The sequence below is a fragment of the Scyliorhinus torazame genome, chromosome 1, assembly GCF_047496885.1.
Source record: "Scyliorhinus torazame isolate Kashiwa2021f chromosome 1, sScyTor2.1, whole genome shotgun sequence".
Lineage (NCBI taxonomy): Eukaryota > Metazoa > Chordata > Chondrichthyes > Carcharhiniformes > Scyliorhinidae > Scyliorhinus > Scyliorhinus torazame.
This window is the reverse complement of record NC_092707.1, coordinates 68801735-68815041: the sequence shown is the minus strand read 5'-3', so window position 1 is coordinate 68815041 and position 13307 is coordinate 68801735. Positions and strand designations below refer to the sequence as shown.

At 49.7% G+C, this 13307-nt stretch overlaps 1 long non-coding RNA gene across 1 annotated transcript in view; it reads right to left on the bottom strand.

Annotated features, from left to right (window-relative positions):
* Positions 1-904: 904 nt before the first annotated feature.
* LOC140429496 (uncharacterized) overlaps positions 905-13307 on the bottom strand; it is a 32023-nt gene continuing 19620 nt past the window's right edge. Inside the window, exon 2 of the long non-coding RNA XR_011949101.1 lies at positions 905-1970. This is a non-coding gene — a long non-coding RNA (uncharacterized lncRNA). The remainder of the gene's footprint in view (positions 1971-13307) is intronic.

Below are 13307 nucleotides of genomic sequence, written 5' to 3'. Positions count from 1 at the left end.
CACTGGCATCATCACCTCTAAGTCTTCTAAATTTATTTTATGTTATGACCCATATATTTACTGCTGAGTTTGCTGTTTAATATGGTGAGACCAGAGAAATTGGACTTGTTCTCCTTTGAGAAGTGGGTAAAGATAGATATAAAGATAAATATATCAGAAGTGTCCAACGTAATGAGAGTTTTCATAAAGTAATTGAAGAAAAACAATTCCCATTATCAGGAGGGTCAGTAACCGGACAACAAATACAAGATAATCCCATAAAGAATGGGATGGCGGGAGGGGGGGGGGGAAGTTTGTCGATGGGGGAGATGAGAAGATTATTTTGATGCAGCGAGTTGTTATGATCTGACATGCACTGTCTGGGAGGGTGATGGCAGCAGATTTAATAAGAACTTTCCAAAGGTCATTGGATCAATGCTTGAAAAGAAAAACTGGTCAGTTGTTTGGGGAAAGAGCGAGAGAGTGGAACTAACTGGATAACTCTTGCAAAGAGCTGGCACTAAGACCATGGGCCAAATGATCATCTTCTGTACTTTACGATTATGGATGTGATGTACCTGCCATGTTGCATTCCAAAAGGCGGCGTGGCCAGTAGATGCCGGGAAATCCCTCTTCCAAAATCAATTTGGCTCGCCACGCCTCAGGGCATTGAACACAATCTCGCGAGACCCATTGATCTAAATCCAGCCCATTGTGGGCAGGATCACTATTTTGTAAATCTGCATATTAGAGTGAGACAGCTAGTCTCATTCTAATATGCGTTCCCCCGATCTACCTGAGCCGCGGGATCTAACCTCTTCACTTTGGAGACATTGGTGAGCGGTGTTCAGTGCTGGGACCAGATGGAAATGACAATATTAAATTCTTTACCCGTCAGTCAGGCCTCAATAAAACTCGAGATGGATTTGTAGGTATAGTATTATTTATTTTTAACCAACTTGCAAGTCTGACTCGCTTCACAATGAGCCTCAGAACACACAAGCTGTCTGCTGAAACCCTAGGAACCGAGTGAGGTCGGAGACAAAGAGATCTCTGCAAATACATTCCAATGGCATCAAGTTTCACATACAAGATTCCCATAGGTCATCCTATACCCCTCCTTACCTGGCCATACAAGCTGATTGGCTCATTTTGCATTCCTTAACAATGGCCCTCTTGTTACCCAGCATCCTTTTCCCCATCCTTGCCATGCTTTTTACTTGCTTTGTCCTTTGTGAACTCACTACTATCTACATTACTGTAACTAATATTTGAACTAACTATTTTATATCACATTCGTCATTCCCTCCTTTTATCATTTCATGATAACCTATCTGTCCAATCCGTAGCTACGGCCCCTCATCTAAGAAGATTCGTCGCTACATTTCCAATTCCTGTTGCAGCCCCCCGTCATCCGCTGCACCCTCGTGGATCCTAACAGCCAAGATTCTAGGGGCGTCTATCTGTTCCAGTGCACCCTGCATTTTAGCCAGGTTTCCCTTAGTCCTAAATGAATTAAGTATATCTCCTGATAACCTACGTTCTAGTTGTACTCCCCTTCTCACACGCTCCGTCCTCTCTCTAGTCCCCCTCCCTCTCTCACAACCTCTTCCTACCCTCTCCGCACGGTCTGACTTTACCTTTATGGCACCAATCTTAACACATCCAAAATCAAATTTACATGTACTCCAAAAACAAGGCAATGTCCATGTAATGTTCCCTTCCCATCGCCGGGACCGGTGCAATTGCTTCATGAGTCCTGCATTGTCCGTTAACCTGATGACCTTCCATGAGTCGGTACCATGTCCTTGTATATGGGGACGTCACCTCTGCATAAGTGAAATGTCCTTGTAGTTTGGTTGAGGTTACAGGTGTAGATGATATTTCCCTTTTCCATTTCCGTTGCCGATGTCACTCCAAGCGAGGCGAGGCCGAAGACTATACAGGCAGCGCGTAGCCACCCCATCATGCTCCACACCTGTAAAACAGCGCTGGGGAAGGGAGGCAGATTAGTGACCGACCTTTTTACAGTGGTGGAGGTGGACCCAAGCACTCCGCCCCTCCACTTTAACTGCAGTGGGGGTGGTAAGGAGAACTTGGAAGGGCCCCTCCCATCATGGCTCCGACCCTTTCCGAGGCCAATTTTTGACCATGACATAACTACCAGGCTGCACTGAAAGTGAGCTACTGCAACTGGAAGAGGGCAACGGGGAGCAACTTAAGCCATGTCAGTCCCGTGTCTGCTCTTAATTTAGCCAATTTAGTGTTGAGGGTCTGATTGGGTCTCTCAACCAACCCGGCCGCCTGCGGTCTGTACGCACAGTATAACTGCTGGCGTATGCCCAACTAGGAGCAGAACTCTTTGTTAATCTGTCCAATAAAATGAGGCCCGTTATCAGAACTTAATTGAGCTGGTATGCCGTACCGGGGAATGATTTCCAGCATCAGAACTTTAACCACCGTAGCAGCTTTATTATCATCCACAATGACCAAAACATATTTATAACATTGACACCTTTCCAACTCAATGTAATCCATTTAGAGCATCTCAAAGGGACCACTGGGCAACGGGGTTTGCCCCATACCACAAGGGATACCTTTGCCGGTGTTATATTGCTGACAAATCAAACACCGATTACTGATACTCTGGGCCAGCCCCTGCATTTTAGGGTGCCACCAAGTGTCCAGCAACAAATCACTAGTCCCCCGAGCCCCACAATGAGTTGCAAAGTGTACACATTCGATGACCCATAAAGCCAGTACATCAGACATACAAGTCTGATGTGCTGGCGTGGTCCATAAAGAGGAAACAGAATCATATGTACAACCTAACCGTTTCCACATTTGTTTATCACTCTCAGGAGCATCCTCCTGTAACCTTATGACGTCTTGGAGGGTTGGCATTGGCTTGTAAGAGGCAGACCTATTTATTGCAGAACGTTTAGTCTGACTTAACATTTTAGGCCCCATCACTTGCTGAATTTGCGCGGCTGTCCGCGCTGCACAATCTGCTCGTTCATTACCAACGTCAACTGGGCTCTTACCGTTTGTATGGGCAGCGCATTTAATGACGGAAATCTGCACGGGCATAAGGAGGGCCTGCAGTAGGTCATTAACTAAACCCCGGTGGGATATTTCCGTGCCGGCCGAGGTAAGGAAAATCCCCTATTCTTCCAGAGCTGTGGGTTGACATATCCCAAAACGTCACATCCCAGGTGATGCTGAAGTTGAGTGTTAATTGTTGCAGGGACCTCAAAATATTTTTTGGAAGTGCCGTCTGGCATGACTTGAAGTGCGTACTCTGATGGGTCTGAATGATCCACTGCCCTCCTTACCATAGGCCCCAGATCCTTGGCATGGTACTGGTCGTGGACCTGACGTGTACCTGACATGAGGGCCTACAGAAGCTGACTGTAGCCATAAATGTGGTGGTATTGTAACAAAATCGGCTGTACCTTCTTTTCCCGTGACTGTGGCTGTAATCTTGACTGGCCATTTGGTCCCAATTAACGGCCGATATTTGTCCTCCAACTCCCTGTTTTGTGCGGTTCTGTCATAGGCCAGGGCAACGTGGTGCAGTGAATGTTCAATATCTAACGTCCACCACTGGGGTGTGATAGAAATGAAGCACTGTTGTCTCATCCTCCATGACTGAACCGTTAACCCTTTGTCTCTGCACTCTAACTGTAGCTGGAAGTTACACAGTAAATCTCGGGCCAACAAGTTACAGTCCAATCCAGTAGTCACCACAAACTGATGATCTGTAGACTTATTCTCATAAGTGACTGTCACAGGTTCAGAAATAGGATACTCACACACCTGTCCTTGGCGCCCCGACAAATGCTGGGTGTGGTCGGATAGTGTTAGTCGATGTTCTGATTGCACCGAAGACATGGCTGCTCCAGTGTCGATTACAAATGATTAGTTATGATCTTTCAAAAGTCACTGGAGTCAGGGAAAGTCCCAGAGGATTGGAAAATCGCTGTTGTAACCCCCCTGTTCAAGAAGGGAACAAGGAAAAAGATGGAAAATTATAGGCCAATTGGCCTAACCTCGGTTGTTGGCAAGATTCTAGAATCCATTGTTAAGGATGAGATTTCTAAATTCTTGGAAGTGCAGGGTCGGATTAGGACAAGTCAGCATGGATTTAGTAAGGGGAGGTCATGCCTGACAAACCTATTAGAGTTCTTTGAACAGATAACAAATAGGTTAGACCTAGGAGAGCCAATGGATGTTATCTATCTTGACTTCCAAAAGGCCTTTGATAAGGTGCCTCACGGGAGACTGCTGAGTAAAATAAGGGCCCATGGTATTCAAGGCAAGGTACTAACATGGATTGACGATTGGCTGTCAGGCAGAATGCAGAGAGTTGGGATAAAAGGTTCTTTTTCGGAATGGCAACCGGTGACGAGTGGTGTCCCGCAGGGTTCAGTGTTGGGGCCACAGCTGTTCTCTTTATATATTAACGATCTAGATGACGGGACTGGGGGCATTCTGGCTAAGTTTGCCGATGATACAAAGATAGGTGGAGGGGCAGGTAGTATGGAGGAGGTGGGGAGGCTGCAGAAAGATTTAGACAGTTTAGGAGAGTGGTCCAAGAAATGGCTGATGAAATTCAACGTGGGCAAGTGCGAGGTCTTGCACTTTGGAAAAAAGAATAGAGGCATGGACAATTTTCTAAACGGTGACAAAATTCATAATGCTGAAGTGCAAAGGGACTTGGGAGTCCTAGTCCAGGATTCTCTAAAGGTAAACTTGCAGGTTGAGTCCGTAATTAAGAAAGCAAATGCAATGTTGTCATTTATCTCAAGAGGCTTGGAATATAAAAGCAAGGATGTACTTCTGAAGCTTTATAAAGCATTAGTTAGGCCCCATTTAGAATACTGTGAGCAATTTTGGGCCCCACACCTCAGGAAGGACATACTGGCACTGGAGCGGGTCCAGCTGAGATTCACACGGATGATCCCAGGAATGGTAGGCCTAACATACGATGAACGTCTGAGGATCCTGGGATTATATTCATTGGAGTTTAGGAGGTTGAGGGGAGATCTAATAGAAACTTACAAGATAATGAATGGCTCAGATAGGGTGGACGTAGGGAAGTTGTTTCCATTAGCAGGGGAGACTAGGGGCACAGCCTTAGAATAAAAGGGAGTCACTTTAGAACAGAGATGAGGAGAAATGTCTTCAGCCAGAGAATGGTGGGTCTGTGGAATTCATTGCCACAGAGGGCGGTGGAGGCTGGGACGTTGAGTGTCTTTAAGACAGAAGTTGATAAATTCTTGATTTCTCGAGGAATTAAGGGCTATGAAGAGAGAGCGGGTAAATGGAGTTGAAATCAGCCATGATTGAATGGTGGAGTGGACTCGATGGGCCGAATGGCCTTACTTCCGCTCCTATGTCTTATGGTCTAATGTTGATCTCTTATCTGCAGAGAAATAATAGGTTCCCTGTCCGATTGGAGAGTCCTTATGACTAAATTAGCTAGTTAATCTTGTGTTGGGAAAGGGTTTGCCTGGGAGAAGTCGGTGTACCTCGTCTATCCTCCCCTTGGTGGGTACCCTCCTCCTTTGGGTCGGGTTGTCTCCTTCTGCTGCCCGTCTTTTAAAGGTGCATTCCTGATGCCAGTGATCTGTACGGCCACAATTAAAACATGTATTATTCCCTCTATATCTGCCCCATCCTCTTTTCCAAGTAGACCAATGGCCCCTCAGAGGGGGCGGCAGTTGTAAAGCTGTTGGTGCATACGGTGGGCCATAAAGAGGGGCTGAAGGTCCATTTGGGTGGGTTTGATATCCTCCCCCTTGTCGATCCACCCACCCAAGGTCACAATATTGGGGTTCCAGCTGGTAAGCCACTGTATCTGCCGCTGGTTGGGGTCTCAGATCATTCTTTTTCATTACATACTCAGTCTTAATCTTTGTAACTGAGCCTCCTTCCTGGCCTACACCCTCCTTCCAATAAAATCTGACTGCCCGGGCCATCTGGGAAGGGTCGTTCTCTGTCCAATTCATGTTATTACATTTCACGGCAGTAGCCACGGAAGGTGATAGGCAATACATTAACATAGCACAATATTGAGGGGAATTCTGACCATTTTGGTATGGCAAGTCGCCTGACTGTCCACAGTAGATTTCATTAAAACGTTCTAGAAATTCCTCTGGCTCCTCAGTCTTTTTAGGTTTGAGGTCTAAGATAGCAGAGATGTTTATGGGCTTTTGTAATGTGGCATTCAACGCATTCAGGATTTGTGCCCGTCTATCATTGCCCAAGGCATGGGCTTGCTGAAGTGCGGCATGGCTGGCATAATTCAAGTGATTGAGGTGACTGCGGTACTCTGCTGGGGTTAAAAGCTGCTGGACTAGGGCCCAGAGGTCCCTATAATCAGCTTGATAAACTGAGATGGTAGTTCTCAGATAGTCCATGAAAGCAGCGGGAGATTTCTTCCTGTCTGGGATTGCAGCCAGAATAACCATCATCTCACTGGGTCTCCATGGGAAATAAACGTCTATCGTGGGCTGGGCTGCTGCTGTTGCAACATCAGGGTTGGGTACTTTCCTAATCGGCAACTGTCTCAGAGTCTCACTAGGGGGCGCTTTAGCAGATTCCTCTGGCTCTTCAGAGACTTCGACGTCCGTCCCTTCCGATAGGGGGAGCCCCGGCTCCTCAGAACCATTCCCGTCCTCTTTCTTTGTTCTCATACTTTTCTGTCCTACTATATCGGTCTTAAGGGATCTAGGTGGTATGCGTAATTGTTTTTGGATAGGATCAGGCCCCTCTCTCATTGTCCGAGATCAGGTGCTAAAGCTAATTGGGCTTGTGGAACAGAGCTCCCCTTCTCTAACAGACGGTGAAGGTGCAGAAATAGGACCCAAACTATCAACCAAAGGGACTGGAGAGGCTGGCATGATTTGAATGTGGGGAGCAGTGACTGGATATAAATTATGATACTCTGGTGGTTCTGGAATTAGTGCACACAATGCTACTGGTGCAGTCGGGACTCTACCCGACATGGTCCAATTCTCTAGGTTACCATCTGCCTCTGTCAATGCAAGGCCAGCCATTGAACTACGTAGCCAATTTTTTAAACTCAAGTCCACCCTCTCTTTACTTGCGCGTTTTTTGAATGCACACTCCTTTTTCAAGATCTCCAGAGTTTTCTGGTTCCCCACTTCACTAATTGGAATCCCCATTTTAAGGGCATTTTCTTGCCAACATGATAACATGATCTTATCCCTCTCCTCTTGACAATATTGTCTCCATAATCCAATTAACTCTTTTGCTTTCATACTTTGGCTTTTTGAAGATTTCACCCTGAATTTTCTTAATGATGTCCAGATCTTTAGTGCCCCCTAGTGGCCATTCGTCACCCAATTTCTTCCTTAAAGTTGCTGACATTTTACTAAAATCTCTCGCTTTGTCTGGATAAATATCACATAATATTTGCAATGAACTGTTTGGATCACTCGTGTTATCCAAGCAATTCCCCATAATCTCAACCTAGTCCTCAAGACTGCGTTTTTTTCGCCACTACAGTCCAAGGATACAATTTTAACTTAATCAACTATAGTTTCCAAAACACAAACACGTGGAATTAAACCATCCTTTCGATGTCCCATCAATTCCAAAACACACACTCGTGGAATTAAACCATTCCACAATTAACCCAAAACTGAACTATCAATATTATGATATCCCATCAGTTTAATTTTCTAATCCCCAGACTGACCTTTGATTTCATCGAGACGATCTTTCCGTACCAACCGCGAGTGACCAGACCAATCAGACCATGAGAAGAGGGGAAAATCAATGTGGTCATTTTCCAGCTACACACATTGTGGGCCCATTTCCACTTTCCTTGTCCAACATCAGTCTAATTCTGATTTCGCAGCTGGCCGGTGACCGTCTGGAGAAATCCCGGGTTTCGGCACCAAATGACAATATTGAATTCTTTACCCGTCAGTCTGGCCTCTATAAAACTCGAGATGGATTTGTAGGTATAGTATTATTTATTTTTAACCAACTTGCAAGGCTGACTCGCTTCACAATGAGCCTCAGAACACACAAGCTGTCTCCTGAACCCCTAGGAACCGAGTGAGGTCGGAGACAAAGAGATCTCTGCAAATACATTCAAATGGCATCAAGTTTCACATACAAGGGGCGAAATTCTCCCCCAACGGCGCGATGTCCGCCGACTGGCGCCCAAAACGGCGCCAATCAGACGGGCATCGCGCCACCCCAAAGGTGCGGAATGCTCCGCATCTTTGGGGGCCGTGCCCCAACATTGAGGGGCTAGGCTGGCGCCGGAGGGATTTCCGCCCCGCCAGCTCACGGAAACGGCGTTTGTTGCCCCGCCAGCTGGCGCGGAAATGACATCCCCAGGCGGCGCATGCGCGGGAGTGTCAGCGGCCGCTGACAGTTTCCCGCGCATGCGCAGTGGGGAGAGTCTCTTCCGCCTCCGCCATGGTGGAGGCCGTTGCGGAGGCGGAAGGGAAAGAGTGCCCCACGGCACAGGCCCGCCCGCGGATCGGTGGGCCCCGATCGCGGGCCAGTCCACCGTGGGGGCACCCCCCGGGGTCAGATCGCCCCGCGCCCCCCCCAGGACCCCGGAGCCCGCCCACGCCGCCTTGTCCCGCCGGTAAATACCTACTTTAATTTACGCCGGCGGGACAGGCAATTTCTCGGCGGGACTTCAGCCCATCCGGGCCGGAGAATTGAGCGGGGGGGCCCGCCAACCGGTGCGGCCCGATTCCCCTATGGGCATCAGGGGCGTCATTCTCCGACCCCCCAGCGGGTCGGAGAATGGCCGTTGGCCGCCGTGAATCCCGCCCCCGCCGGTTGCCGAAGTCTCCGGTACCGGAGATTGGGCGGGGGCGGGATTCACGGCGGCCAACGGCCATTCTCCGACCCGCTGGGGGGTCGGAGAATGACGCCCCTGATTCCCATAGGTCATCCTATATCCCTCCTGACCTGGCCATACATCCTGATTGGCTCACTTCGCATTCCTTAACCTTAGGCCTCTTGTTACCCAGCATCCTTTTCCCCATCCTTGCCATGCTTTCTGAATTCCTTTGTCCTTTGTGAACTCACTCCTATCTACATTACTGTAACTAATATTTGAACTAACTATTTTATATCACATTCGTCAGAAACAGATAGAACAGGACCTAATGGGGGTCTCCCAGGGGATCGGAGGCCCCTATGTGCTTGCCCTCTGGTGCCACCTGAGAAGCCTGGCATCTGGCATGCTGGGAATCGGGCAAGGGGTTGCCCTACGCATTTGTGGTGGGGTGCATGGGGGCCTGAGGCCTCCCTTGTAGGTGAATTGGGGCTCTCTGGGGGTTTTGGGGGTCATGTTGGGAGCTCAAGAGATTGGAATGCCATTGTGTCCAGGGAGGTGCAGATTAGGGACGCGATGTAACGGCCGTGTCTCTCTGGGCATGAATCTGAGCAAGCCAGATAAATCGCGGGAGATTCTGGAATTGTGCCGAGCCCTGATTGGTTTCCGATCTAACCGGCCAGCTCCTGATGGCAAGTTCTGGATCCTGCCATGGCATGGCGAGAAACCAATAATCACCAATTAAAGCCAATCTCTGTTCCATTAACGGGAAGGACCCCCGATCGAACAACCTCCTGTGATCTAACCGGCTCCCCAGTGAGCAGTCACGCGGGCACCCTTTACCACACCTATTGAAAAACGGGAAGCTGGCAAAATGACTGCTGTGGGAATCAGAGGAGGTGAGTAACCATCTTGGAAAACAGGCAGTCAGTCCAGGGGAACTGGAAGCTGAACTCTGGCGCTCCTCAATCTATTCCATAATCTGACTCCTGTCCGTTTGCTGACAGCGCACTCATACCCATCACCTGCATATGGCATATGGCATCTCACCGACCCGCACGCGAAATAATGTGACAGTGGCATCACATGTCTCGAGTATAACGTGTAAAATCGTAAACCTAACTGTCCCCAACTACCAATTGTGCCATCCCCCAGGGCAGCATGGTGGTGCAAGTGGTTAGCATGGTTGCCTCACGGCGCCGAGGTCTCAGGTTCGATCCCGGTTCAGGGTCACTGTACATGTGGAGTTTGCACATTCATCCCGTGTTTGCGTAGATTTCACCCTCACAACCCAAAAGATGTGCAGGGTAGGTGGATTGGCCATGCTAAATTACCCCTTAATTGGAAAAAATGAATTGGATACTTAAAAAAAAAAATTTAAATCGTGCCATCCCCCCTCCGCACAGTGCCCTCTCAGTGATCCTCAATCTTCTTAGCCTTCTGTGCTCTGCTGCGATGTCTAGGGGTATCCCCAGGAGGCAAACCAGAGCTGGCGGCAGCCTGCTGCTTACCACACCCTGGGGACTTTTATGCCCTAGCGGGCGTCCTCTGGAGGGCCTGGTGCCACCATGTTCCGCCCGCTGACCCAGGATGCGCCAGTATCAAGAGGTAAGGCTCGGGAGATCTGGTGACTGCTGTCACTCCCTGGAGGGAGGTCCGGGTTGGCCTTCAGCGGTCCCTCCTCCCGGTCGGTGCCCTTCGAGCCCTGGGGGTCACCTTGGGATAGAGGGGCAGCTGGATTGAACTCCAGATGTCCCGATGCCATCTGGCTCTGCCAGTCCTGCCGGCTGCCCATTGTCTGCGCCATAGTGCAGATGCCCTCAGCGATGCCCTTCTGTGACCAGGCCAGACTCTGCAGTGCCTTGCCAATGTCCACCTGCATTTGCAACACGGTCCTCAGCGACTGGGACAAGCCCTGGAGCACCTCGGCAATGCCCACCTGAGACAGGGACATGCTCTGAAGCCCCTCAGCAAGGTCCACCTGCCCCTGGCACCCGTCTCCCAACGACTAGGCCATGCTGTCGAGGCCCTCAGCCATGGCCGTCGCTGGCTGAGCCAGGGTGCTGACGCCGTGTTCCAGGCTCTCCACTTAGGTCGCTACCCTAGAAGTGTCGGCCTCGGTGCCATGCATTGTCTGCGCTATCTCCTGCGCCTGTAGCATTTGGGATTCCTCCAATTGGCTATGGATCCGCTGCAGTGTCGCTCACATCCCCCTCTGAATCACACAGCTGCACGCCAGCATCTGCATCAGATCCAGGATGACCTGGTCCAGAGGCTTAGCACCTGGCTGGGACCCAGCTGGGTCCTGGGATCTAGCGACCTCCAATTGCTGTCCCCCTGGGACGTTCCTGCCTCCACCTGATGTGCATCAGGAACTTTGTGGTGTTCACCAGACTGTGCCCCAGAAGTCTGTCCACTACTTTCACCCACCAAGATGTGTGTCTCTGCGCAGGGGAGAGTTGGGATGACAGCTGTGATGCCTTGACGGTGGCATGTCGGAGCTGTCCTCCGAATTGTTCTCTTGGGAGGCGGAGGGGCCATCCCAGAACCTGCAGGAGAATGGACATGTGGCCAGGTGGTCGAAGCCATTTTATCCGTGCGGCCCGGTCTAGGTTGTTGAGCTTATGCGGCACTAGGTGACAGTCCTCCTAGTTACAGCCCCCGTGCTTGCAGCCACTGCCACTGACTCGCAGGCAGCACTGGCTGCCCTGTGGCTGACTCTCTGACCCCCTTGGGGAAGCAGGATATCCCATCTGGACTCCCCCGCGCCCAACACTCGAGCCAGGTCGGCATTACCAAAACATTTGGCTGGTCTGCGTGGTGGCATAGAACATAGACCACACAGTGCAGAAGCAGGCCATTTGGCCCATCAAGTCTGCACCGACCCACTTAAGCCCTCACTTCCACCCTATCCCCGTAACCAAATAACCCCTCCTAACCTTTTTGGACACTAAGGGCAATTTAGCATGGCCAATCCACCTAACCTGCACGTCTTTGGACTGTGGGAGGAAACCAGCACACCCGGAAGAAACCCACGCAGGCACGGGGAGAACGTGCAGACGCTGCACAGACAGTGACCCCGCGGGGAGTCAAGCCTAGGACCCTGGCGCTGTGAAGCCACAGTGCTATCCACTTGTGCTACCGTGCTGCATGCTGTCTGGGGTTTGCTCCATGGGATCGGTTTAAGAGCTGCTCCCCTTCATTAGCGGGGAGTTGCTGAGCGCAGTCCAAGCGAATCAGCTATCGGGGCATTCATTTATGGCATGAAGCCTGTGGTGCATAATTAAGTGCCCTAATTAATGTTAGATACAGGTGACGGCCTCACCAGGTTGTCTTAGGTAAACACCCAGCCATTCCCGCTCGCTCACATTGGGAAGCCTTTCCATTGGATCGTGCCCTAGGTTATAGGGTTACAGGGATAGCGGGGAGTGGGCTTAGGAAGGGTGATCCTTCGAAGGGTCGGTGCAGACTCGATGGACCGAATGGCCTCCTTTGCACTGTAGGGATTCTATGATTCTGTGATCAGGACCTGTTGAATTGAAGGTGACTAGGTTTCAAAGAGAGTTGCACCTACCTCCCCATTCTCTTGAAAAGAGTAGATTGTGAGACCTGGGAGATGGTATCAGCTGAATCTGGCAAGCAGTGTGAAGGATCAGTGCAGCCCTGGATAGATGTTTTACTGGAATGCAGTAAATGGCAACAACTGCAACATCAATTTTTCAGGTTCTGGTCACAAGATACTTCTTCTTCATCTTAGGCAGTCCTTCAGGACTGAGGGTGACTATCCTCCACTCTGGGGTTGTTAGCCCTGAGGTGGCTATAAAGTCCAATGTTGGATCCTTCCTCTCTGTGACAAGTGGGGCAGACAGTGTTTGATGAGTTGGGTGAGTGCACCGCTCAGAGTTTGGTACACTCCAGGGTGACAGTATTGCACAGTAGAAGTGGGCTGGTCAAGGACCTTTTGTTTTCCGGATATTAGCTGAAGGCCCATTCTTTCATACACCCTCATAAATACATTGACAATAGTTTGGAGCTCAACTTCTGACTGTTAACAGGGTACCTCAGCTCGATGACAGGGGTTGGGGTGATCTTGGTTCTGGACTAGAGGTGATGTCGGTTGAATAGTTCCTGCTTGTCCTGTGAAATAGCTCCATTTGGGTGGGGAGCTTCATGGAGATGGGGTAGAATGTTGAAGCAAGCAAGATGGAAAAGAGCATGGTTTTGATGATATAACCTTGCTTGACCCTACTTTGACCCTACTTTGCACTCGAATTGGGTCCGTTGGTAAGGATCGCAGCTTGCATGTCATCGTGCAGCAGGCGAGGAGAATGATGGTGAATTTCTGTGGACAGCCAAATTTGAGGAGGATGTGTCTCTAGTCCCTCCCAGTTGATAGATTTGAAGGCCTTTATGAGGTCAAAGAAGGCCGTGAATAGAGGGTGTTGCTGCTCTCTGCATTTTTATTGGACTTGTCTTGCTGTGAAGATCA